This window comes from Molothrus ater, chromosome 2, assembly GCF_012460135.2.
Source record: "Molothrus ater isolate BHLD 08-10-18 breed brown headed cowbird chromosome 2, BPBGC_Mater_1.1, whole genome shotgun sequence".
NCBI classification, from domain to species: Eukaryota; Metazoa; Chordata; class Aves; order Passeriformes; family Icteridae; genus Molothrus; species Molothrus ater.
The window spans coordinates 29,376,067-29,403,092 of record NC_050479.2 but is presented as its reverse complement, the minus strand read 5'-3'; the positions used below and the strand labels follow the sequence as shown (position 1 = coordinate 29,403,092).

Below are 27,026 nucleotides of genomic sequence, written 5' to 3'. Positions count from 1 at the left end.
CAGATACCTGAAAAGGCGATTTATCAAACTCCTTCTTCTTCATGTGATACTATAAAATCAGATAGCATATTGAACTGATTGCTATAATTCTTCAAAGTTTGTTTTCCTGAGCGTAGCAGATGCATATCATGAGCTGTTTTAATATCAAAAGGTGTTGTTTATGGATATGTTATTATGCTCCTCTACTTGTGTTTCCTTCTTAATGACAAAATATGCATTTTCATATAAATTTTCACTGATAAAGTACTTTAAGGTAAAGGACCTAATTGTTTTAAAAGCATTTATCAACAGATATCATTAGCAAAATATTTTAATCACTATATTTTATGTAGACTAAATGTAAGCTTTTATTAATACAAGCTAAGCACTCATTATAAATTTGCACAGAAAATGATAAAATATTATGTATGAAATGAATCATTAGCATGGACCATTAAGTCCTCTATTTTCCTTTAATTGAATTTGTCAGTAGTACCCTCTTTAACTGAAAACCAGTCATAACCACAAAATTAAATAATAATTAAAGAAACAACTATTCAAAGAGTTGCTTGGTAGCTAAGGTGCCATTTAACCAAAACAGCAATTTAATGTAAATTGCAGCCCATGTAGACATAGTTCTGAAAATTATACATCCTGTGGTTCATATACGTTTGAATTAGCAAAACATTTTCACAGTCTAGATGTTCTTATAGTGGTTCTGGAAGCATAAAGGAAGACTGAATAAATTGGTGAAAATAGGTATAAATAGACCTATGGCAATTAAAGCTAATTAAGACTTTACAGAAATAAATTGCTGGCTGTTCCGTAAATTTTTAGCAGATTAGAAACTGCACCAACTTACAGTATGGGCATTCAGTCACTCAGTAAAAATGCACTGGATGTGAAACCAAAAATAATTATTTTCCCACTGGTGTTTTCTTCTAACTCAACCCAATTATTAAAAGATAGGTGGAACCTTCTTTTTACAGAAACTTTGGTGTACTGCCCTTTTCATACACAAAAAGAAAAACCAAACCAAACAACTCAACACCCCCACAAAAAAAACCCCAAAAAAAACAAAAAAAAAAAACCACCCCAAAAACCAAAAAAACTCCATACAAATTAGGAACAAATCCAATAAACACCACTAGCATGTTTGAGAAGAAAGCGGATCTTGCTCTCTCTGTATAAGCAAAGATGCAGCTTGAAAGAGGTCCAAGAGGCTCCATTGCATATTTAGAGATTTGCTGTTGCTGCTTTAGAACATAAATTGGGACTATATTTTCTTGTTGATCATGATTGTCTCACATCAATTACCTCTGGGACAGTGTTTTTTTTAGTCAGAATGTCTGTTTTGCACAACCAGCAGGGGGAGGCAAGATTTAAGGAAATAAACTGGGAAAACTTCAGGGAAGCAAGTTCTTTTTAAAAGGGGAGGGCAGTTGCAAGCTTTGAACAAAGGAGAGAGGTGAGTAATACAAGACAGAAGGGTTAAGCTGGTATTTTGATTGCTATTTTCATGTCTATCAAACCATAACATGCAGTTGCCACATGTGTGAAATTTGAAAGAGCTTGCATCAGTTTGTCCATTTTTGCAATGCAACCCATTTTTCTTACTGTGGGTATATAGCTGTAGTAAAAAATATTTTATTTCCGTTTTCTAGTAATGCAAACTAATATGAAAGAACAGAGCTGTAAGTAAACGATGTTACAAGTTTCAAAGACAATGTCTCTTGTTTAAATATTTCACATAATTGACTACTTGTGTTTAAGAGCCAATGAAAGAGGTGCACAGCTGGACTGAATACCCTAAAATTATTTTCAGAAATACATATCTCATTGTACTTTTTAATTCTTACTTATACAGCTTTCATTCTTCTGAACAATTTACAAAACAACTTGCGTAACTATTATGGTTAAATTTTGATTCTGCTAAGAGCATTTCAAGATATTTTCAGAGAGAGGACCTAACGTTTTGATGTATATTCATGTCTTCTGCCTGATTGTTATAATGCAGGGGCACAAGCCACGTGATGAGGACTAATAGTCAATGTGTGTGCTTGTTGCTGCACAGGATCTATTTTTCAGAGCAGGAAAGGGTGCAGACCTGCTGTGAACAAAAGGGCTGTTCAGCTGTGTGACTGTGTTTTGCACCAGGCAGGGTGAAAGGTACAACCAAACCCTAAGAGCTTCCTTGGAAAACATGCACACACAAATCTGCCTGCTGAATAACTGCCCCATGGATTTCATCAGGACTTCTTACAGGTTGGTGAGTGAACAGCAAAGTATACCATGTGAACCACAGATTAATATCCTGCTGCTTACCTATGTGGATCATCAAGGAGTCTTTCCAGCTCATTGCTCCTTCTGTACTCCTCCATAGATCCCACCTGTTATCTGTCTCATAGGTCTGCTTGCCTCCACACAGTCTAGACTAGTCTTTACAAATATGATTGAAGTGTGTGTGCATATCTATTCAAAATCCTACAAATTATATGCATATTTATTTTATATGTATAAACCCTTAAGAGCATATAGACTTAAAAAGGAGGTATATGCTACATTTCCAACTGTAGACCAACATGGCAGGAGGGCAGCAGCCTGCTGCCCCTAAGTGCCTAAGGTACAGGATGCCATTTGCACAACAGACCTTGGTATGTTATGGAATGGTATGGTATGGTATGGAATGGTATGGTATGATGGTATGGTATGGTATGGTATGGTATGGTATGGTATGGTATGGTATGGTATGGTATGGTATGGTATGGAATGGTATGGTATGGTATGTTTGCTGTTGTTATTACCTTAATCCTAACTTTCTAGGCTCTCATGATACCGAGTCCCAAAGAAGCATGCAGATATAACAGTTACTTGTAATTACAGCTTTGACGAGTTATTTGAATCAATGTATTCCAGAGCACAGGAAAAGTTCCAGCCTCATGGCTTTGATACTGACAGATCTGGTGCAAAGTGGGTGTTTGGATACAATGCCAAGCATAATTGGTGCCAGCAGTGGAGATTACATGTGCTGGCTCTATGGAAGCTTTTAGACTTATACAATTGTTGGGAACAGGGCCATGCATGGTAGCACACATGAAGTCAGAGCACAGCCTTTATGTGAAAGTGATATTATTAATTTGGTCTCAGCCTGCAGTATGATTTTTGGAAATAAGAAAGAATACAGACCTTATTGCTTTGGTTCTGCACTTCTGTCAAGTTCTTCACTCAAATCAGAGGGTAGATACTGGCACCATCCTCCAGATTCAGCTGCTCTTCTTCACCAGGTTTCAAATATAGCATCTAGAAATTTTTATTTTACCTCCTCCAGTAAGGCCATCTGTTCCCATAGCTTTCCCTCAAAACACCTGGCGTTATCTTTTTTAGAATTTCTGGACTTCTACGAGGTTTTTTTTATCATGTTTAGGGGAAAATAAAGATTTGAAAATACAATTTTAAATAAAGGAGTACACATATCTCTTTTGTTGCTGTTCCCATTTGTCATGCAAGAAAGTGACAGGCCATTCTGGCTGAATTCAGAAGTCCTTTTCACCTACAGTCCTGCCAGGATAAGATGCCTATTGAAGATGCCTTACAAGGTGAAAAGAAAATGTGTGTAAAAACTGAGTGACAACAATACTTCAAAGCTCAAACACAGGATTATTTTATTGAAATTCTTACAGGAAATAGTCGGTATAATTTCCTTTCTCCATAGCAAGAAATTTTAGCACATTGCAACAGTTTTCCATAAAACTTATTGTCTTAACAAAAATATATTATTACTTAAATAACTAAAGGTCTGGATTTAAAACCACAAATTCACAACCTGGAAGCACCCCACAAACCCTTTGTGATTTTGCAGTTGCATGACAAAGATATGAAGGTTTGATGAATCTAAGAAGGGATTTGTGGTCTGGAGAACTCAGTGAAATTCCTTGGCCTGTCTTATGCAGAATGTCAGACTAGACTCTGGTGATCACTTAAAATAGAATAATTTAAAACAGATTCAGTTCCAGCAGTTTCTAAAAGGTCTGGAAAGACTTAGTGAATTAGCATTTGGAAAGTTAGATCACACTCATGCTTCAAGTAGTCACAGCTTCTCCTCGGCACACTTCTTATTCTATGTGAATAACCAGGTATGAGTAATGTTTCTTGACCAGCAGAAGGATCTGCATCTAAGGCACCTGAACCGCACCTGCTCCTCTGCTGTCTGTAAAATTTGGAGGAGGAAGACTTCTTGGCTGACAAGATGAAAAGTTTTGGATCCAGCGGCTGTCCCATCATACATACCATCTTCACATTACACTGTAAGTGAACCTGCCTAAAGTAAAGACTTATTTCAGGGATAACATTTGGGACCAGTGACAAATGCCTGGCTGATCCAATTGTATAACTTATGCTAAGCTACAGAGACAACCCAGACAACCCTTAGGAAATTGTTACAAGATTGTGTTAAAGCACTTCTAAAGAGGGAAGGATGCTCCAGAGCCAAACCCCATCAAGCCAATGTCTTTAATATATGATTTTAAAGATAAAGCACTGAGGTAATTTATAAATTGTCTGTCACCAATGGCTGAGCAACACCTTCTTTCCAAGCAAGCTTGAGTTACACTTGAGAAAGTATGTCCTGGCTGAGCACTGAACATCATTCAACCTGCTGAAGTTGGGTTTGAAAGTGATATGGGCACAGATGCAGTGTTCAAAGGCCAATCAGCTGTGTCTGACACCATATACCACCATATGCTTTTAGACAAAATAAAGTACATGAGAGAAAATCAATGCATATTATGACTGATAAAATTTCTATCTGAAAAAGGACAAACTTCCCCATAATAAGCAATGATTTCTATGCTGAACTCTGTAAGAAGAGCTAATAGTGGAGGCTACAGCATGCTGCACCACATGGGAATGTGCTTGAGTCTGTATTATCCAGGATCTGTGTGACAAATCAAAAGTCCATTCTTATAGCAGAAGTATTATTTCTACTAGTAATATTTCTAAGTCTGTCTACATTAAGGGCTTCACATGACTTCAAACCAGATTTATGTCCATGTTCTTCAGGTTTTCACATTATATTACCAAAACCCAATTACAAACCAACCCAAAACAATCTGATTAAACAGTGACTATCCTTTCTTCTTTATTTTTTTTCCTCTGAAATCACAAGTCCAGTAAATTTAGTGTGATTTGGAACAGGTTATTGTTTGCCCACTGTTGCAATCCTGTTTGTTTTGGACATAGGTAGAAAATAATTTCCATGTACAGAATTGTATACTGAAGAACCTCACAAATTCTAAATGGACAATAACCTGAGAACATTATGAATGACTACACTTGCATTCTCCAAGGGCTTATTATAAAAACAAGAAGGGCTCATTCATGCCGAGAAGTTAGACAGTCTTAAGAGAATGTTGCGGCTGTATTATTTAATGCCTTTGACTGGGTGAATGGAACAAACTGCCTGGGCATTTTGGGATCACCCCACTGAAAACCAAAAACACAGCTGTGAATAAAGTGGAATCCTTCCAACAGATTGAAGACTGAGGTACTGACTGCTAGGGCATGCTGCAGCTGTTGGCCAGCTGCTGTAAGACTTCCAGCTACAATGGAGCCATTTAATAAATCATCAAGGGTTCTGTATCCCATTCAGTTTGTTTCGTGAAAAAAGGGAAAATGATCACTGACTTTTTCAAATACCTACTTGGGAGTTCAAGGATAGACTGACCAGTCTGGACATGTTTGACTTATGTTCAAAAACAGTTGATGACACAGACAATTTATATGAATACAACACATAGACATGCCAATCATGCCAATCTGGAAAATCACAGATCAAAAAATATCTTAATGTATCATGGATGGTATTTCTTTTATGGAGCAAGTCACAACATGCAAACAATTTTGGAAAAACCACACAGTGACCCCAGAAGGACATATGAAAAAACACCCCCAGTGCTCAGAAAGTTTATTATTCAATTTCTTTGTGCTATTGCATTTTGGCCAGCATGCATCCTTCATATTCCAAATAAGAAGTATAGAAAGATTTTCCAGAGAAGTTCACATAAATGAATATTAAGAAAAATAGTGCTGTCCTGTACTAGACAAACTCTTTCAATAAAAAGTTCAGCTTTTTGTATGTTTGTTTTTTAAATTTTGAGATACATTCACATTTTAATCAGAGGTATCATAAGGACAATTCAAAAAATTCTATGAAGCTTTTGACTTACAGATCACACCAATTCCCTGTCTCAAGTAAACAGTGTTAATTATTAATTTGATTTTCCTTTAAAAATGAGCTGGTTGTTTCAGAACAAGTTCAGATTGCTTGTCCCCATTTATACTTTTTTGTCTGTCTCTGCATCTCATGACTTTTCAAACATATATAATTTTTTTTTTCAAATTTTAACCTCTAAAAGATATTTCTCCTTCTGGTTTTAAGGGAAATTAATACTTTTATTTTATGATGTTATATAATCATGCCAATTGTCCAAAGACACTTAGGAAAGTGGATTTGAAGTAAATTTTAGATGGATTACCTTGGTGCAAAAAAACCTCAGCAATATAAACACCCCAAGTTTTTCAGTGTTATTAATTATTTGCCTGCGCTTTTGTCAGAAAAATATTTTATCAGTATAGATTGCTGCTGGTTTTATATATTTGATCTTGAAATTTGGTAATACAAATTCCACTGAGATGTTACGTTTCTTCCATTTTTTTTGCCTTTCCTGTCCTGAAGATTGCCAGCAGGATTAGATTTATACAGGGTACTTGCCATGGTGTATGCAAAATGTTTTTATTGCAACAGTGTGCAAAGAAGTCTTAAGAGCAACCCACAATATTAGAAGTTTTACAAGGCCAAATTAGATGTGTTGTGCAAAGGAACAAATAAAGGGAGAAAGGAACAAATAAAAGGACAAATAATTGAGGCTGAGGTCAAAGAGTAAAGAAAATTCTGTAGTGAAGAGTATGAAGTATAAGCATCATATGATAAAGAATATGTCAAATAGTACCAGCACTAGAAAGGAAATGAGAATCACTCAGTGGACTGAGATTTCATTTTGTAAGGACAAAATATTTTTCTCCACAAGTATAGGAGGAAAAATTACCTTTCTCAACTCACCTTCCACACCTCATATTCCAGATGATTTTACACACCTTAATAAAGCAGATCTTGTACATGAAAAACATTTTGATTTCAGCAGTGGGCTCACCATTAGTAACAGCCAAATTCCCACTCAAACTCTCAGCCATTTCCCATGCCTCAATAGGATAAGAGGAGATAAAAAGAAAACCATGTAGAAGAATATTTGTGGACAAAGGTAAAGATATGGAGATTGCTTACCAATTACTATGACTGAACAAGTTTGTTTGGCAGAACAAACTTGTCTTCAGGAAAATTATTTCCATTAATAATTAAAATTGATTTGGATAGTGAGAAACAAATAAAATAAAATTACAAACATTACAGCCTTAACTTTTCTGCTCCATTTTCCAGGCTCTACCTCACTCCTACTCCAACCTCATTTACTTGTGTAATGTTTTAGAATGGGAAGTGGAGAATGAGGACTATGGTCTGTACGTGTCCGTTTGTTTCTCGTCTGCCTCTTCATAGTTTTCATCTAAACCAGCATGGATTCTCAATGAGGCTCCTTGCCCTTCATGAAATATCCACTGTCCCCCAACCTCAGAATCTCTTCCACCTCCTGCTCTGACCTTGGTGCTTCCTCTGCTGTTTCTCCCCATTGGGTTAGCCTTTTTTTTTCTTTTTTTTTTTTTTAATTGTCTCCTCTTATGTCCATAATTTTTGTCATTTATTTAATATGTCTTCCCATAGGTGGCACCATCTTGGCTGCTGGGTCCTTCCATGAGTCTGCTGGAGGTGTCTGGCATCATCTATGTGTAGCATAGGGCAGCCTTTGGTCTCTTCTCACACTTGCACAATGCCATGGCTGATATAAGGCCACCTACACCCATCATGGCTTCACACTGTACTTCAGTGAGGCTGCTTCCATTGGAGGCACACAAATCTGCAGGACTGAATCAGTACTTTGTGACAGAGTTTCTGCTATGTGAGGTTTGTGTATTTTTGCAAGGTGCTGTGACAGAGGTGAGAAGTCCACACCTGGAAAAGAGAGTAGCAGGAAAGGGAAAGGACCTAAATGTCAAAATCATCTACTTTTGCTCTCACAAATCTTCCAGGGTATCAGTGTTTGTTCTGTAAATGATGAGTGACGTGACCCAGTAGCAAAGATTTACTTTTCAGGACAGGGGGAGCTGGTGAACCCTGACATAGTGATACTCCTCTTAGTCATACTACCTTCAAGTTTTCAACCTGGGTCAGAGAGTATTTCCCGTTCAATCTCTATTTTCATTTAGTCAGGACTCTAACTATGGGTTTGACATTGCCATAATGATTTTTTCTAAAAGCAAGAACTTGGCTGACTAGCATGTAAAATGAATGTTGTTAGTAAAATCATTAATAGAACTCCAAAGATATTTTGCAAAAGAAAATAGATCCTGTATTATATATTAAAAGAAAATCCAGGCGAATTCAGAACAAGGTGAAAAAATTCAGTCAGTAGAGGAATTCAATGGAATTATACAATTTAAATTATTATTATACTTCAGTGGGAACTTAAGTGAACTCTAGAAGGGAGGAATAATTTAGCATCTCTCTTGAGACTAGCCATTTCCTGGTTTCCACAGCACAGGAATGGGAGAGATCTTTGTGCTCCCTTGAGGAGTAGCAAGGTTGAGATTTTCCTCAGAGAGTGAAAGAAGTTGCTGTGGAAACACCTAATTCCAATTCAATATGATAACAGTATTCTATTTGTTATTTTGAGCAAAAACATATTTGTCATAATGATGTGATAAAAGAAAAAAAAAAGTAAGACATCCTCCAGGCTCTTCATGGGTAATTAGTAATGGTGAGTAAACCCAAACCTCTTTTAATATAATTCCTGAATGTGTGCTCAGCTTGGATCTTTGTTTTAAAAGTTCATAATACATGACATGATATGTCATGCAGTCACTTTGTAAATGTCAAGCTCTTAATGGAAAATAAGTCTTTCATTGTTTATTCAACTTATGCTGTACATCCAGCACTCAGGACTAGATTAATCCTGTCTAGTTGCAGGTTCATCACATCTAAATGGAGAGAACTGTTGCTTTAAATTTTGGTGGTCTTTTTTCTTTTTGGCTTTGTTTTTGCTTTCTGGGTTTTTTTTTTTCTGTTTGTTTGGGAGTTTTTTGTTTGTTTTGCTTTTTGATTTTGTCTTTTGGGTTATTTTGGCCCCCAAAGCAGTAGAGACGCTAAAAGACTGTTAACAATCAAGCAGCCTGACTGAGGACTGAATCACCTTCTTCACATTCAGAAGAATGCCTTTTCCTCTATTTTCATCTGTAACAAGGGCTAAGGGCCGTTTCTAACTTGATACCCTGTATAGGTGGATGAACATGGGATAGTCTGCATATTTGTGCTTCTTATTTTTTCTGTCATTTCTGTTTCCTCTTGGATAGAGAAGGATGTTTTGTTTGAGCTCATGAGGATTCTTCCCAGAATTTTCTAGGATTTTGGAATTAGAAAATTAGGAAATATCTAATTTTTTTCAGAAATTTTTGAGGAAAGGATGTCAAATAAGGGTCCATCCATTGATTTCACCTGATTTCTGAAAGCAGATTAAAAGGGTTAACATTCTGGGCATTAGCAAGAGGGAATGTAAATTTTTGGTTGGCTAAGTTCCCTAAGATTCTTAGAAGAATATCTGAGCCGAGGCAGGGAGAGAAACAGCTACTGAACAGTCTGGCAAGCAGATGTGGATAGAGAGCAAAACATAACAGGGTGATGTTTGCTAGTGGCACGGTTATTATGTGTAATACCCTACTCAGAGTAAAGCATTCTTGCTCAGGGAAACCATAGTGATTCATATGTGGTTGTGAATGAGTTTCTAATAACACTCTAAAAATTCTCTGGAGTTTGTAAAGGAATTCTGGTGTTGCTCATTAATAAAAACCAACACATTCCCTATGCTCCCTGCCCAGTACAAACAAAAACTTATTCCTCCATTATTAAAAGAACTTATAAGAAAATTACTTATTTGGGGTGTGTGGTAGAACTAGTAACACGATAAAGCATGGGCAAATATAGGTGAGCATTGAGCTAGGAGACTAATTTTAACATGACATCAAATTACATTCCTCAAAAGAAAAAAAAGAAGGTAACCAACAGTAGAAACATTGATTAGAGCTGTTCAAAACTATCAAGTTCTTCCCTTGACTTACGCACTTGTCTTCAGCATGATGTGTGTTTAACTTTAGACCAAACACTTTAAAGCCTAAAAAATTGGAAAGAAATTTAATGTAGAAACATCAAACCTTCATGGTTTTCAAAGAAACCTGCTCCAACCATGTCTTCCTTGTGCTGAGGATCCCGCAGCTGGACACAGAACTTCAGGTGGGGTCTCACGAGGGCAGAGTAGAGGTAGAGAATCATCTCCTTTGCCCTTTCAGTCACACTTTAGATGCAGCCCAAGATACAGTTGGCTTTCCTGGTTGTAAGTCCACATTGCTGGCTGTAGTTTTTCATCTGCCAGTATCTCAAACTCCTTCTTTACAGGGATGCTCAAAATCTATTCATCTTTCAACCTGTTTTGATATTGGTGATTGCTCCAACTCAGGTGCATTGTTGAATTTCTTGAGGTTTAAAGGTTAACCTCTATATACCTAGTTATTCACATTAAGTAAATCTTTTCTGTCATAGATAATTTCAATTCGTGTAGCATACGTAGCATAGAGGGTTGACCCTGGCTGGATGCCAGGCACTCATCAAAGATGCTCCACCACTCCCCTCCACAAGGGGAATGGGGAGAGAAAGTATAAGAAAGGTTGAGATACTGAGTTGAGATAAGGAGCAGGGATCACACACAGAATACTCTCACAGGCAAAACAGACTCAACTGGGGGATTTAAATGGTTTTATTGCTAACAAAATCAGAGCAGGGTAATGAAAAGTAAAAAAAAAACTTAAAATACCTTCCCCCACCCCTCTCACCTTTTCAAGCTGTACTTCCTCCCCCTCAGCAGTGTGGGGAGATGGGAAGCGGGGATTACAGACAGGTCATCACATGTTGTCCTTGCTGCTACTCAGAGAGTTCTTCTACTGCTGCACTGTGGGGTCCCTCCAATGGGAGACAGTCCCCCATGGGCTTCTACAAAGCAAGTCCATCTCACAGGAAAGAGTTCTCCACAAAATGCTACAATGTGGGTCACTTTTCAACAGGTGTCCTTCAGGAACAGCCTGCTCCAGCAGGGGTTCCCCACAGAGTCACGAGTCCTACTAGGAAAACTGCTCCAGCATGGGTTCCTCCCTTCATGGGTCTACAGGTCCCAGCAAGGGCTTCCCATGGATTCACAGCTTCCTCTCAGGCATCCACCTGCTTCAGTGTGGGTCTTCCCCATGGACTGAAGCTGGACTTCTGCATCCTGGTGGTCCTCCATGGCCTGCAGGGGTACAGCTGCTCACTGTGGACTTCCCCTCAGTGTGCAGGGAAATTTCCAGAGCCTGGAACACTTCCTTCCCCTCCTTCTGCACTGACCTTGTTGTCCGTTGACATATTGTCCTCTGACATATTCATATTTGTCTCTTTTCAGGTTGCAATTGCATCTGTGCAATAACTTTTTTTTTACCTTTTTAAGTGTGTTATCACAGAGGGATTACCACCATTGATGGAATATCCATCCTGGAGCTGCCTGGCATTGGCTCTGATGAGCATGGAGGAAGCTTCTAACAGCTTCTCACAGAAGCTACCTCTGTAGCCTTTCTGCTACAAAAACCTGACCATGTGAACCCAATACAACAGACCAGTAAAGATTTCCACAAGAACCTTCCTTGGCCATAGTTTTTTAAAAGGTGATTATCTGTTTCCATAGATGGCTATAAAGATTGCTGTATTCTGCTTTAGCATGCTAGTATTTCTTCAGTGTGATGGTTTTTACCATATTATCACCTAAGAGCCATAAGACTCTACTTTGCTTGTCATAACTCAAACCATTTGCATAATTCATTTCCTAGTACAATGTTTTCTAACTCCATGTCTGAACATGGGGTGACATCCCTTAAGAAATTACTTTTAAAAATACTGATGGTCCCATATTGCCATTGTGAATTTGTATCCACAAGGTCTGCTTGGTGGTGCTTTCCTTGTCACCATGACAAAACACTTCCTAGCAGCCTGGGCAGCAGTGGTGACTAATCTCTGGTTACATTTTCACAGGGCATTTCAGTCATGTGAAATGAGTGTGCATTAGTATGGTGCTTCCACATGTCCCAGACCTGTACCTTCAAAACACATCAGTGTGTTTTGGTGCTGACAAATTGGAATCTCTCATCAAAGTGGAATAAGGAAAAGCCCGCAAGTAAATCTACATAATCTTTCAGAGGTTTGAAGTGATGTCTGAACCTCACATATTGTCAAATATTTTGGTCTAGGAACAGGGCAGTGGAAAAGTGTAGATTGGCAGTAAAGCTAGACAGAAGTTTTCCAGCAAAGCAAATGCAGATTTGTTTATCCTGAAAGGTTTTGTTTAGGCCCAGCTGGAACTAACATATGTCAATAATATAAATTAAGTCACAGCCTCACCTTTCCTTCAGTGACATTCTGTGTAATTTCCTGCTGATTTCAGATTAATTTGGTGTTTAATAATTTGCAGTGACGTTTGAGCTTCCTTTACAATGAAAATAACTGATATGTAGAAAACCATGCTAACTTGCCAAAACCCCTCAGAGCTTCATTCATTTATCCTGCAGAAACAAAAGAGATTTATTGGCATCTCTTTCTCTGCATAATGCTTGGGGCAGGAACTCTGTTATACTACTATTGACAAAAAAGTTGAAAATTATGTTAGACTTTACTTGCTTGTCTATTATGTGCCAAAGAATATGTATGTGTGCAACTGCATTAAAACTTCTCAAAATGGTGTGAGATATTTAAAAAAGAAGATGGTTGTTGTCTCATCAGCTAATAATTAGGCAGTATGAACTGGTTCTGGCCAATTAGCCAGGAAGTATTTTCATTTTCTAAGCCAATAGAACCTATCTATAGCATTCCATAGTAAAACAAATTAATTAATTTAATTAACAAAACATAAATTCTAAAATGAAACACGATTTTGAGTGGGTAAGTACCCATGCCAAACGGTGTCTTATAACAACAAAATCTTATTCTACTGGTTGGACAGGTTATTCCTATGGCTTCATGCTTTCCAACTTGCTGGGAAGCAGCAGGCATGCTTGGTTACTTTGAAACTTCTTTCAGAGGGGAGAGATTGCCACTCACACTTTTATGGACAAACTCTGGTGTGGGGCCTGTCTGTATCATTTTTAAGCTTTTCAAGTCAGATGAAATTCTGTATATTTGTCTGTCTTTGAAGAGAAAATGCCAGGAAGGTGATGATGCCCCTGCTGTTAAAATCTAATGCAACGTCATAGGCTCTTCTTTACACGTACTTGGTCCCAGGGGCTTACAAGCATGAACATGAATGAATTTTCTCAACCCTTGACTCATGGGGTAAATCTATCCAGAGACATTAGACCACTAAAATGAATCTGCAGGAGCAAAAGGTCTAACAGGTCACTGCAGCAGTTCAAAGCATGCTGGTGCCAGTCCCAGAGCACTTACACCAAAGCTAGAAATTACACATATATAATAATCTTATTGTTTTCACTTGCAAATTCTCAGTGATTTAAATTCATTATCGAACCGACACTCTTGTAAAGCTTTTTCTTCTGATCTTGTCCCAGGTGCCTGATTGCAGTCATCAAACATACCATACTAAGTATTTATATAAATATATCATAAAATAATCAAATATGATGAGCTATTCCCTTTGTTCCTTTATGTTGATACACTTTTCACAAAATATTTAATATGCTTCTGAAAATGATGATGCCAGTGATAAAGCTAGTTTGCAGTTTCATAGATAATTTATGGAAGTTATAAAAAATGAACCAAATTGTCATAACAACATGACAATGTGAACATTCATGTTTACATAGTGTCCACATACTGTACAAATACTGAATATTAATATGAAATGAGAATTTATAAAATTTGCAATAAACATAATGTAGAAAAAATAACAACTTGATACAATCTCTGCTTATATTGCAACCTATAAAGAGATCTTACTTTATGAATGGCTTTGACATTTCCTTTAATGTGTATTGTTTTACACCCTTAACCACAAATCCTGGTATATTTTAAATGTAAATTAGATCATATCTATCCTGTTTCTCCTTTCAGATAAACAATCACTCTAATTCAAGAGAAGGGAAGAGAGTCCATAGACAGCATTTTAAACATACTTGGCACAAATTTATCCCATGGGGTGCAAATAGCAAAATATGTCTGGATCAGATTCTGCTACTTCTGTTCTCATAAGGTAGCTATGTGTTTGTTCTGTGATTCTGTTGCCTTGCAGTAAGTGATGCACAGTTTTTTGCCTGAATATAGGTATTTATTGTTGTTTTGAGATACTCAAAGACATTCTCCTGGGGCGGGCAGATGGTGCACAGGATCTGTGTGAGACCCACACCTCCATAATGCTCTTCTGACCCAGCAGAGCATAACGTCAAATGTCACTCGATAGGCCACCAGATAAACCTGTATCAATACCCAGAAACATAACTCTTCTAGGACAGCCTTTGCACATGATCATCACCTTACAGTCATGGCAAAGGATGAAGTATCTGTCTGCTAATTGTTTGTTCTGGTGGCATCTTCTCTGTGGTTCTCTAAAAGCTGAAGAAACTGAATGAATCATGAGGCCTGTGCCTTTGTACTGTGCAAATACCCTGAGAGTATTACAGTTATAATTATAATACTTGAACTTTGTTTATTTCAGTAATCTATTAATTACTCTAATAGCAACTGGGAATGAGTCCTGAGATTTTAATTTTCCTAGTGGCTCTTAAGTCAGCTTTTTCTAATACTTTTTACTAAGGACTATCATTAGGCATGCTGAACTGTGGGCTTGGGTAGCAAATTAGAAGTGGCACAGGCCACTGCTTCCCTGTATGCAACAGTAAATTTGAAGCTTTGGGTCAAAATGTAAACAATATCTATCTAGTATTAGGTAACACCTAACAGTTCCTCCTCAGGGGTTGCTGAGAAGCTAAATGTCACGTTCCTTCATGGCAGCATTGCTCTTGGTTATTCCAATCTCTCTCTCTTTCTCTAAATTGACTGTGTAGGGACCCTGGACAGTTGTAAACCTGAAGTTAGACACCCTAAAGTGGTTTTTAAATTTAGATGAGATAAAAGGAGGCTTCAATGACTCAGTTTCCCCATTACATTGATGAATTAATGTTATAGACATATTTTTCTGCTGTTTCATTATGTGTTTAAAATTAAGTTGGGAAGTCCTGATAAACATGTTAGGCATTTTTATTATTGAAACCAGAATGTGACTGTTGTAATTTTTGGAATAGAAATATTACAGTTGGATGTTGTAGCCCACGTCTTCTAAGGTGCATGGTGCACATACTTTTTCATCGCTTGGTAAGTCATCCACTTATTACCATATTAGCTGATCTGAGGGTATCATAATCATAAGAGCTTTGTGTACTATTAAAACTTGAAATATTATTTGAATACTGCTAACCTTCAAAAAACATTGTAGAGGAACAAATGATTGAAATCACTTATGTAGCAAAAGGTCCCCTGCTTCTTCTGCACTAGCAAATAAGACAGTACTGAAATTTGATACTCCTTTCAGCCTCCTTCACTGCACAGCACCCAGCATGCTTACTTCCAAGGAAAAATACTATGCAACTTGGATCAAAGGAAGGAAAGGTAATCATTACTTTTGATAATTAATTTCTATGTCTGAATTTTATCTTGCTTTAAGCCTAAGTGGTGCTGCTGTTCACAGCTTACTCTTGCTTTTACCATTCATTATGTAAAATTGTATTCATTTTTTCGATCTATTTTTAAAAAAATATTGTGTGTGCTATGCAGTACTCATGTCTATTTTAGAAAGTCTGGGCAAAAATGCATACAATTAGATTTGCTTCTAAGAGTCTTTCTAAAGGCTGAAAACCTTTCAGGTACAAATCAAAATAACTGCAGCAGTCTTTGACTTATTTCTGTCTTGGCAAGTATGAACAAATCCATGGTAATCAATTCAAAAGGTATTAGAGCCATTATTGGTTGCAATTATCATGACACCTGGGTCCAGACGTGTGAAATAATTATTAAAGGCATCACCAGTGTGCAAAGGTTTTGTTAATCATTGATTTCATATCAGAAAGTGCTTAACAGATTTTGTAACTCTTAATAAGAAGATGAGTGTTTCACTTACAGAAGCATCAAAAATAAGGAAAATAAATAAAACACACACACTATCATAGAAATGAATCAGAAGTAAAGAATTAAGGTGAAGATACCAGCATCCTTGAAAACTTTCAGGTTTCAAAATCAGAACTGGCTTGCTTGAAAAATGTTATATGTTGAAATACCTTGCTGCCAAATAAAATATATGCAACTGGATTTATAGTAAGAGATTAAGGAAGGGGCCTTGGAGTCTCCTTTTTCTTAATGCTATATGTGTGCTTGATTCTTTTTAGTTATTTTTTCAGCTGTGCTGCTGAATATCTGAAACTGAGTGTGGGCTATTCCTTCTTGTGGTCCCCACCATGGAATTAGGGGCAGATAGTACAATGGGAGTTTAGAGTCATTTGCCACATTCTCTGTAGCACCATAAGGCTCTTCTCTCTTAAGAGATTTTTGTCCAGAGTAATCTGTCTTTTGCACTGAGGATTAGAAAAATTGGGTCCTAAGTTAAGCATTCAATGGTATGAATATCCCTTTCTATTTCCCTTCTGCCCTCCTCATATGCTATTTTGTTCAGTATGCTACTGCATATGCTGGTTTTGGCCTAAAACTGATGTGTCCATTGATCTTCAGTAGTGATTAATAGAATGGGCACCCTACAGAGACTGAAATCATCACACCTGTAGAAGATCAGACCTATCCACATCAGGGAACTGAACTCTTTTAACACCTATCCTCTACTCAGTCTTGACATGTAGTGCTACTTGCCTTCAGCAGTGGGCCAGTCTTTCATTAGTTAACACTTCTTCCGCTCTTTAGATAATTTTGAACTGTTATAAACCTAGTTAAAACTGGTTTCCTGCAATTTCTGCAGCAGAAATCAAAAGGTGCGATCTAGACATTTATGTGTCTAGAAGTCCTGAAGCCAAACAAGTTGATGTTCAGGTCCCAGTCACACATCATGCATTCTGGTAGATGACCAAGAGATGTAACTTTATGAGGATATCAGGTCACACTCCGTATAATTTGTGGACATACAAGATGCAAGATGTCATTAATCAGGTCTTCATGTGGCCACCTTTCTTGAAAAGAAAGATACAAAGCATATATCTGAGTCTCAGCAGTTTCAATGTCACTGATTTGAGAATGAAACTAAGTGTTAGGTGAAAAACCTTGTGCCTAAGGGATGATGGAAAGTAATGAGTTTCTGAAAACTCCTGGCTAGCCGGAAGAGAAAGTTATATGGAACAGATTTTGTAGCAGTGACTGAAGAAATCCAGTCCTGAAATAGACATTGAAGTAGTGACATTTCTATCTTGCAGCTATTTTTACTTAAAGGTCTAAATAGAAATGGAGAATTAGAAAATAAAAAGCAAAAACTGACTCCAAAATGCCTAAATAAAGCTTATCCTTGTTTTATGTGTTGTCAGAGGACAACATCTCTGAAACTGCTGGTGAACTGAGTGTCATAGGAGAAAAATGATCCTGCATGTTTTTGCTGCTTCAGTAACAAAACACATTAATTGTCAAAATGGAGAATAGGAGAAAGGAAGTGTGAGTCAAAGTTGCATAAAATGTGTGAATCTAAATGACTGCACGTGTATATCAAACTGATTATACTGTATAGCTCCTTTGGGAAGTGACGGAAATCCTAGCACAAAGAGAATTCTTGGTTCTTCCAGCCATCTGTGAAATAATATCCACTAGCTTTGGCTGATGAAATTTTGTAGAAGTTCACCAATGCTGTCTCTGGGTATGTATATACAAGTAAGCAATACATATGTATGTGTGTATATATACACATGAATGTATATTTATACTCATACACATATATTAAAAAGGTCGTTTAAGAGGAATACAGTGGTCTTGAACCATCTATTCTTCTGGACTGAGTTCCAGAAAGTATTTTTCCACACCATCTACTCTGTTACATATGGAGATATCTGGTCTCCTGTGTGAAACCACTGGAAGAAATGACAAATCCAGGACAGTGTTAATGCAGCTTTTCCATAGCCAGTGATATCTCTGGTAAGAGATTCCAAAGGCTGACATAAGGAATCTTCTTCTTGGAGCAATCTTGCTTATCCTCTGCCCATTTTGATGAATTCAGCTGAGCTGGCGAGATGGAAAGTGTACTTCAAATTTGTCATACTAAAATTTTTTTAGCATGCCCTTCTCTATTTATTCCACATTTATGGGAGCATTATACAAAAGAAAAAAAAAGTCATGGTGTTAGAAATAAAGCGTGGCTTACTGAAACTAATCAGAAGATAGGACTAAGGACAGAAAGAATTAAATGAGATTATATCTTTATCATATCTTCTTAATAAGCAATCTGAAAATCTAAATAGCTATTCATTTGCTATTATGTACCATGCAAAATGGCAGCAGTATCTACAGTGCATGGGTTGCTGGAAGTAAGTTCAGTAAAGAAGAGGGAGAAAATCCAGATAGGCTGTTTAACCTATTTGAGATTGTTTGCCTTGAAAAATAAAAGGTGAAATATTTCCTACTTAAAAAAAAAAAAAATAGAGAGTTTAGAAAAATGTCCTGGTAAAATAGCTAAGAATGGGTTTACTCACTAGATTGAAACAAACTCCATATATTTTAAAATATGGAAATACATAAGATTTGTACTATACAGGATCCAAATCAAAAGTAATTGAAAGAAAATTACAAGTATTAGAAAAATAATTCAATAGGATACTCAAATTATTTGACTTATCCAGATATCTAAATTGATATGACATTATTTAGAAGCACCAGCATGCAAATGTCAGGCTGTGATAAAATACATACTTTCACCAAAAAGGAATTCATAGTGAGGAGAGGAATGCCCCTTTTTGTATAGTACTTCTCTTGAAAAGAGTGACAGAAATCCATCGATGCACATTTACAACAGTAGTGGATTGCACCATGCAAGGGAAAAGAAACTCCCATGCCTGAGGAAGATAATTACACCAGACATTATGTTTGAGTACATCACATAGGCAAGCAGTGAAGCAGTGGGAGTAACACAGTTGGAGAACACCTACAAGGAGAGAGTTTTAGCAACAATTATGCTGTTTGGTTACAAAACAGAATAAGGAAAAGGAAAATGATGAAGCAAGCCTAAATACCTTGGTTCTACAGTTTTTATAACTAATATGTTCCTGGATACAGTTTATGGAAGAAATAATACTCATTTTTACAGCTGACAATGGGACTGAATGAGTGGCATCCCAGAGCAAAAACTATAGGAAATGTCTGCCCCTTTGCTCAGCAGAAATATTGTCCACATCCATGAGAATGGCAGGATGGACAGCATCTGTTATATTCAGTGCGTGAACAAAATGTTAAACACAAAGAAAATAAAAATGATCAAAAAGTTTATTCTGTTTGCAAACCAATACTGAGACTTCATATTAGAATTACAGAAAGGCATTGTACCTTGGAGAAAGATCAGAAAGGATCTTTTGGTTCAGAAAGGAATAGTCATGTAGTATCTATGATATTGATGCACATTCAAGACTGCTCTGCCTATGCAAACCACTCTGTAGGTGACAATGTCTTCAAAAGTCTGGAGAGAAAGAGAACACACTATGAAGCTCACAATCTTCTAGTAAATCCCCTAGAAAAATATGGAAGTCAAAACATGAATCAATCCTTGCAAAAATAAAACAAAATAAACTCCATGACCTTTGATTCCACAAGAAAATTTATTTACAGTTTATGGTGAGTCTGGAGAAAAGTCCAGCAATTTAGCTATTTTCAACACTTCTTTCTGAAAATGGTGTTTTATCAGATAAAAAAGTACATGAAATACAAATTTAAAAATGCAGAAAATTCACACAAGTATTTGAACACACATGGTGTCAAAAATTATGTGAAATTATGTGAATTGTGGCCAGGCATCTCAGAGATGTCAATGCAGACATAGTTAAGTTGTAGAATTTTTGCCATAAAATGTTACCAGTATGAAATTCTTAGATTGCTTCCTATTCTTGGAAGAAAATTCCATCAAGGTTTATTAAATCCAAAGCTGCCATCCATGCCTTAGTAATTCCCAGTGCTGGGAGCTGGGAAGTATCACAGGTGTTTCCCTGCTCCTATGTTGTTCTCTATGTGTCTGCTGTTGTGCACTGTTGGACATGGGAAATGGACCATTGGTCTGACCAGTTTGACCAATTTTGTAGGTACAGGTGGAGACCACTGGTGTCAATACAGGATTATTTATTCTTAAATTAAACCAAAAAAAGAGTTTCTCATTGTCACTGGAAGTTGCAACTTTAATCAAATTTCATCTTTGTAGGTGGTGGAATGGCAAGACTTGTAGAACTTTACAAAATCCTAGAGAGCATTTGGGACAAGGCTCTGACTTGTGCACCATCACAACATCTTACATGATCATAAAACCGCAGAGAGGTGCAAGTGAAGATGAAGAGAAGCCATAGAAGAAAACCATGGACCATATTCTTTTTTCCATGTAGTTTCACAGAAAGTCACGCACTTCAAAATGTCATGTATAAATTAAACTACATCTTACCAGAAACAAGATTTCAAGCAGCTATGTTAGAACAAAAAAAATTATGAGTAAGTAGTCAAAGTAAAGATTTCAAAAGACGTACTAAGTTTGGTGTGTCTATTACAAGCATTTCAACTTTTTGATAGACTATATTAAACAAACCCACAAAATTAACAGAGTTGTTCTGAAGAAAAAAAAAGAATAACTACATCCAGAGTGAATCATTGAAACTTATTAGTCTATTTTTCTCAATGTCTTAAATTGATAGTCCAAAACACAACAGCAAAAATTGTATAAAAATTCAAGGAGAAATTAGCCAAGAAAAATGAGGACAGTAAAAATATTTACTTCAGTTGTGTAAAGCATCTAATCATACCTGTGGAAACGCTTGCTCAGTTTGAGTACAGATGGATGAGCAGAAAGGTGTCATCAATGCTACCTGCAGAGCAGTCTCTTCCCTTGTGCAGTTGCTAAGCACAGCCACTGCTCTGGATAAAGAGAAGAAGACCAAAATCATTCTAAGGCAGTATCTGAAATTTTTAATGGAAATGTCTGAAATATCAAAGTGAAGTTCCAGTAATTTGTGGTATTGTAGCTGAGCACACAACTGAATGGTTTATATGAGACATGGACAGCAAGTACACACCTTCCAGCTAAGGCCAAAGATCCCCAAGGAGTGACAGTCTGCAAGCTGGACTACCTCCAATGGAGAACAGCAGCATGTAAGAAAACCAGCTGTTATCCTACAAACCTCTGAAAATATCCCAGCCAGGAGGCAGTACAGATGTCAGAAGGACCTACTGTGTACCTAAACATAAGGAAAGACTTGCTCAACATAAGGCCAAAAGTTCAAAACCAAAAAGTGGCAGCACCATAACATCTGAGACTGTTATTCAGGCAGGTTGGAAAAGGTGTCTCAAAGTTTGTTTTCACCACAGTGAGCAGCTGTGGCAATGCAAATAAAAGAAGAATCTTCTTGCAAAGAGGAATCCTGAAAGTGTGCGCCCTTCTTTCTCTTTTCCCAGCTTTTTTGGTTTTTGTTTGTTTGTTTGTTTTTTTGTGCATAAGTAACCCTCATATTGCAAATAAGTAAGGTGAAGAGACAGGAAGCCCTTGTTTATTTACTCAGTGCTTTGCCTAGGAGTAATCTAAAAAGAAACAATCATAGCACAGATCCATGTGCTGTAAAGATGAACCTGACACAGATGTATTTGGTATTATTGTATACCAGAATAACCCAGTGTCTGGAAAAGATGATCCCACAGAGGCAGAGCAGTTGGTTTGGACTAAATGAAGAAATCTGTTTAGCTGGAAAATGGGAATGTTTTGAATTAGTTGGGAACCATTAGCTTCTTGAGAATCAGACCACAGGACAACATGAAATATTCCAGGTAATAGCAATTAGGGACAAGGTTAATCCACAATAAAGTTTTTCATTTTTCTTTGAGGAAATTCTGTTCTCATCTCAAGAACTACCTATTTTTGAATACTCCAACTCTTTTTTTTTTAGGATTGGTGAAAATCCCAAGAAAGGTAGAAACAGTATGGTCTGTAACAGTGCATCTCAGAGTAACAAAACACATGTGTAAACACATGTCCCCTTTTCTGTCAGAATTTGTGGGTCAGACTTTACGACAATTTTCTCCAAGGTTTTCTATTAACTTTTCTACCACCGTAAGGTGTGTCAGCTTGGGACATGTTCATTCCCTTCCTTCCCTGCTTCAGCCTGCCTTGGAATGAAACCAGAAAACAGGAATCCTGGCCTGGCTCATGGTAGTCCAAGGGTCTTTACAGAGAGCACAGTGCAATTCTGCATAAAAAATGTGATCTTAAGTATTGCGTAAGTTAAAATTTTAAATCTTTACCTTTGAGTATGAAGATATGTAAATTCAGAACTGCAGAGGACATGTTTTAGAGAGGCAAGGATTTTTTAAAGGTGAAGTAAAGAATTGAGGTGCAAAAGTTTCTTTAGAGAGAAGAAAAAATTAAAAGAACTTCTCTGGTACTGAGTTTGAATGAAACAGTAATGGTTATGTATTTTCAGATTATTTCAGATTCAGAACTGTTCATATTTTACATTGCTGAATACTGTGTGATTCCTGAAGAGTTAATAGCAAATAAAGGGTTGGAAGTAATTTATTTCAGAAAATCTTCTAGATATATCATTCAAGATGCCATATCAAATTTGTACTATTTACAGTTTATCAATCTATCTTTAAAAGTCTGTGAAGATAACAAAGCTCTTCATATTTAAAACCCCACAAAAGATTCAAAGATTGTTAATTCTTACTAGGGTTGCCAGTGAAGTTAATTGAGAAATTAAAACATTGACAGCCACGGGAAAAAAAGAGAGAAGGAAAGACACTTCAGCCATTCTTTTTGCTTCCTTTAGCTTCCCTTTTATCGTGACGCTTCTTACAGTCATTCATTAGTTTTGTCATTGTGGGTGAACTTTATGGAAGGAAGAGTAAAATCTTTGATGACAAATACCTAACAAGCTTCTGGAGCCAAGGAGCTGTGGAGCCAAGGAGCTGTGCCTGCCAGGGGAGCTAGAAAAGAAGGGGCGGGGGGAGAGGGGGGAAGGGGGGAAAAGAGGAGAAATCAAAAGCCGGAGCAGGGTTACCCACGTTGTAAAGGAAAGAGAACGTGAGACTGGAAACCGGATGTGAGTGGCAGTCTGCCAAGGCAACAGTTATGCCATCTGCAGCAGGGTCACAAGTCAGAGCCATCTTTGAAAGTAAGCCCCCAAGAAGACATCTAAACAGAACCAAGGAGGGCACTCTCCCTGCTTTGTGAGGATACCCAATATGCTGCTGACAGCTCCCTGCCAGAGCTGCACACAGGCATGGTGTGCAATGGGAATGTTGCTCCAAGGTGGAGGAGCTACCCCGAGCCCTCTCCTGGGATACACCGTGCAGGGTGCTGCTGGCAGGACCCTGGGGCGTGCCAGGGGTGGCTGCAGAACCTCGTCTGCTCTGCCATAAACCTGCTTCACTGACAGCCTGAAAATGGGACAAAATGGCACCAGCAAATGAACAAGACTACTGGCAAGCACGGGGTAGCAGCAAAGGCAACCTGGCCACAAAAGTCATTGCCTGGAGGGCAAAGGAGGGCCAGAGCATCAGGCAACTCCACCCTGCCCTTGATGGCAGTTGTGCCACACATGGTTGTTTGGCTTCTCTGTCAATGTGTCAGAGACAGATTTGGGCATTCTGATCAAAGATTCTTGCCAGTTTTTACTAGAACTGGGTTTTCCTTCTCCCCACTCCCCACCCCCCCCAGAAAAATGATTTTGGAAAAACCAAAACATCCAGCTAACAGTGGCCTTTGGTACATGATCTGAGTCAAGTGACATGGACAACATATATAGTCTGGAAAATCAACCCTTTGTAAATATTGGAAATATCTTGCCTTATTTTCTGTTTTTTCTCCTTTTTCTGTTTTTTTTTTCTTTTTCTGTTTTTTTACACTCCCATTTTTCTCTGTTTTTTTTTGTTATTTTATTTTATGCCTCAAGGTGCATAGGTACTCCATCTTTTTCCAGGACATCTTTTTCCATATATGAGGTATATGAGGAGGGGTCTTTAAATGCTTCTGTGCTAATAATCCTCTTCCAGAGGGAGAGAACAGGGCAAAAGACTAGCGAGAAATTTATTGTCTAGCAGGCAGTGTGTAATTACTATAACTTACCAAAAAAAGAAAGAAAAAAATCCACATGTTGGTGTGTTTGATTTAATGCCATCAGAAGTGTAAGGTTACATGAAATAAATGGCTAATTGGGTTAATTTAATAGCAGGTTAAATCTTTCTTTTATTTTGTGCTAAAGGAACATTAAAATGGTGCAGTTTTGAAGTGGTCTTAGAAAAGTAAAGTAGAGTTTCTTGATAAAAAATATATATAGTGTTCCTACTGCTAGGTTTATGGTGGGAGCTACTGGCATTCTTCCAGTTCACCGCATGAGAATCTAAGCTGCCTGTATAAGTACAGAATTTAGCGTTGGGTCTTAAGGTTTTGGTTGGCATGTTGCCAAAGATGTTATGTATTTAGCTGGGAAAATTGCCTAGAAGTTAATTGAGAGGAAAACACTAATATACATCCTCCACCACCTTAAAAAATGCTATGGATGTGCATATGTTGCTGATCCTTGATAAGAGATGAGTGTTTGCAGTAAAGAATTAGCTTAAAATTGGTCCAAAATTGTCTAGATTGAATTTTTCAAGCCTCTCCCTTCACTACATTCACAAGAAATATTATTGTTTCTCCTCTCTTTTTAATATCCCTGCTTGCACCATCCTCAGACAGGCCAGAGCAAGCCATGACATGGTCACAGTCCTCTTTGGAGTGGGCAGAGCTGGAGGGTGACAGTCTCCAAGCACCAGGCAAGAGTAAATCTCCCCTTTCCTCGGCCCCAATTCCTCTTCTTGTGAAAGCCCCAAAGCTTATGATGTGGCTTGTTGTCTTACAATCACCACTGTCCAGTAAAATCTGGAAGCTCACTTACAGAGCGGACATTGACACTTAAACCACTTCAGAGTAGCCGATGGCTTTTCATTCTACACAGCCTGCCATGTTGCACACTATCATCTAGCAGAGCATCTTGGGAGCACCAAGGGCCGGGAAAAGCCCCATTACACTGGGCAGTGAAACCTCAGCAATTCAGCAATTTTTCATCCTGTCAGAAAAATTAGGTTTTTTTCATCTCAGTAAGTGAAAGATTGTCGTTAAACTGCAGTGAGCCACTCTGCAGCAACTGACCTTAAGTGGTTAATGATCACATCTGTAAGTAGGCTCCAGATCAGACAATAGACTGTCTTTTGGAGCAAGGAGGCTGGGAGGCAAGAGGCACAGGAAAACAAAATTAGGAGCTATACTGAAAGCAAATGAGCAAAAGGCTTTCTTCCAATTGTGACCAGCTGTCTTCTTTTGTACACCCAGTGGATGCTCCTGATGCACTGATCTAGAAGAGACATAAGCAAAGTAGAAACAATGACATTTCGTTACTGTATGAATTCCCTCTCCCTTCACTTAATCCTGTTCTTACTGGGGCCTTGTGCTGAAAGCTGATAATTTTGATGGCCCCTGAATAAAGCCAGTAGCTTGAATTCCTGCCACCAGCCCCCGGATAATGAATTGGGCTAATGAATGCTAGTAAGTGGTAGGAATCTGTGACCAGCTGCATCAAGGCAGGTAATACAGCTCAGATTTAATTGGGAGCAGGTATTGGAAGGCTGTATTACTTTAATTGGTGAGGGGGTTTTATAAATGGAAGGGACAAAGTATAATGGACAAATTGTGCTGTACAATAGCACTTAAGCCGGGATTGTATGCATTCGTTAATCTGTTGAGGAATGAGGCAATTCTAAACAATTTTCTCAGTGAAACCAACTCCAGAAAGCTTGTCCCTTTTGTTCTCCCTTGGGAAAATGCAAGATTGAAACAGAAAATACCTTTACCGAGGCAATCATTTGCCACGTGTGGAAAGCGGATACAGCTGTAAACTATGAAAGAGGGATCTTTGTAGTACAATAAAGGATGGAAAAAGAGATAAAGCTGGGGATAAGAGTGGGCCTGTCACTGCATCCAAAGAAGGAATAAAGTGATGACATTTACAGTGACAGATGAGACTGTAAAGGGAACTCAGGACAATTTAGAGAGGGAAATTTGATATTTAAAGAAAGGGCTCTGATAATTAAAAGTAGCATTACATTAAACTGTTACGCATGTCATTAGTGACAGAAGGGAACTGGTGCCTTTTGAAAAGTTAATGATTCGCACAGACCTGCTCTTGAAACTTTGTATGTAGTAAAGTTCACTTGAACACAGCATACTGTATGCAACACGGCATAAATTTTCTCTGTGTTTCATACTGGGAAATAAGAAAGTTATATGATAATATGGAAGGTGTACTGTAAATACCATATGCCAATGTGTGTACAGTGTGGGTGTGTATGTGTAGAATCGTTGTACGCTGGAGGTCCAAGGTAGAGTTGAAAACCCAGCATATATAAATATTGTCAAAAATGCTCATTCTGTGGAATCCTTGGAAAAGGCAGGGTGTCTTTTTCTCAAGGCACAGGTTCACACATTTTATTTTTGTCTTGTTTGTGTTTAGCTAGATCTGTTCAACCTAGTGTGCCTATGGCAACAGAAGATAGCTTAAAGAATAACCTCTAAAGGTAGAGTGTATTTAAAGTGAAAGAACACAACACATGCAGC

The 27,026-nt window shown here is 37.7% G+C and overlaps 1 long non-coding RNA gene across 3 annotated transcripts in view; it reads left to right on the top strand.

Moving 5' to 3' along the window:
* Positions 1–21,799, top strand: part of LOC118689144 (uncharacterized) — a 73,285-nt gene extending 51,486 nt beyond the window's left edge. For 2 of the 3 annotated variants that reach the window (XR_008508228.1, XR_008508227.1), the window contains 4 exons: positions 11,670–11,883; positions 14,276–14,414; positions 15,750–15,826; positions 20,598–21,799. This is a non-coding gene — a long non-coding RNA (uncharacterized LOC118689144). Of the gene's footprint in view, positions 1–4,142; positions 4,284–11,669; positions 11,884–14,275; positions 14,415–15,749; positions 15,827–20,597 lie in introns of those variants that run through there. The other variant, XR_004980563.1, reaches the window with a different exon arrangement.
* Positions 21,800–27,026: the final 5,227 nt, after the last annotated feature.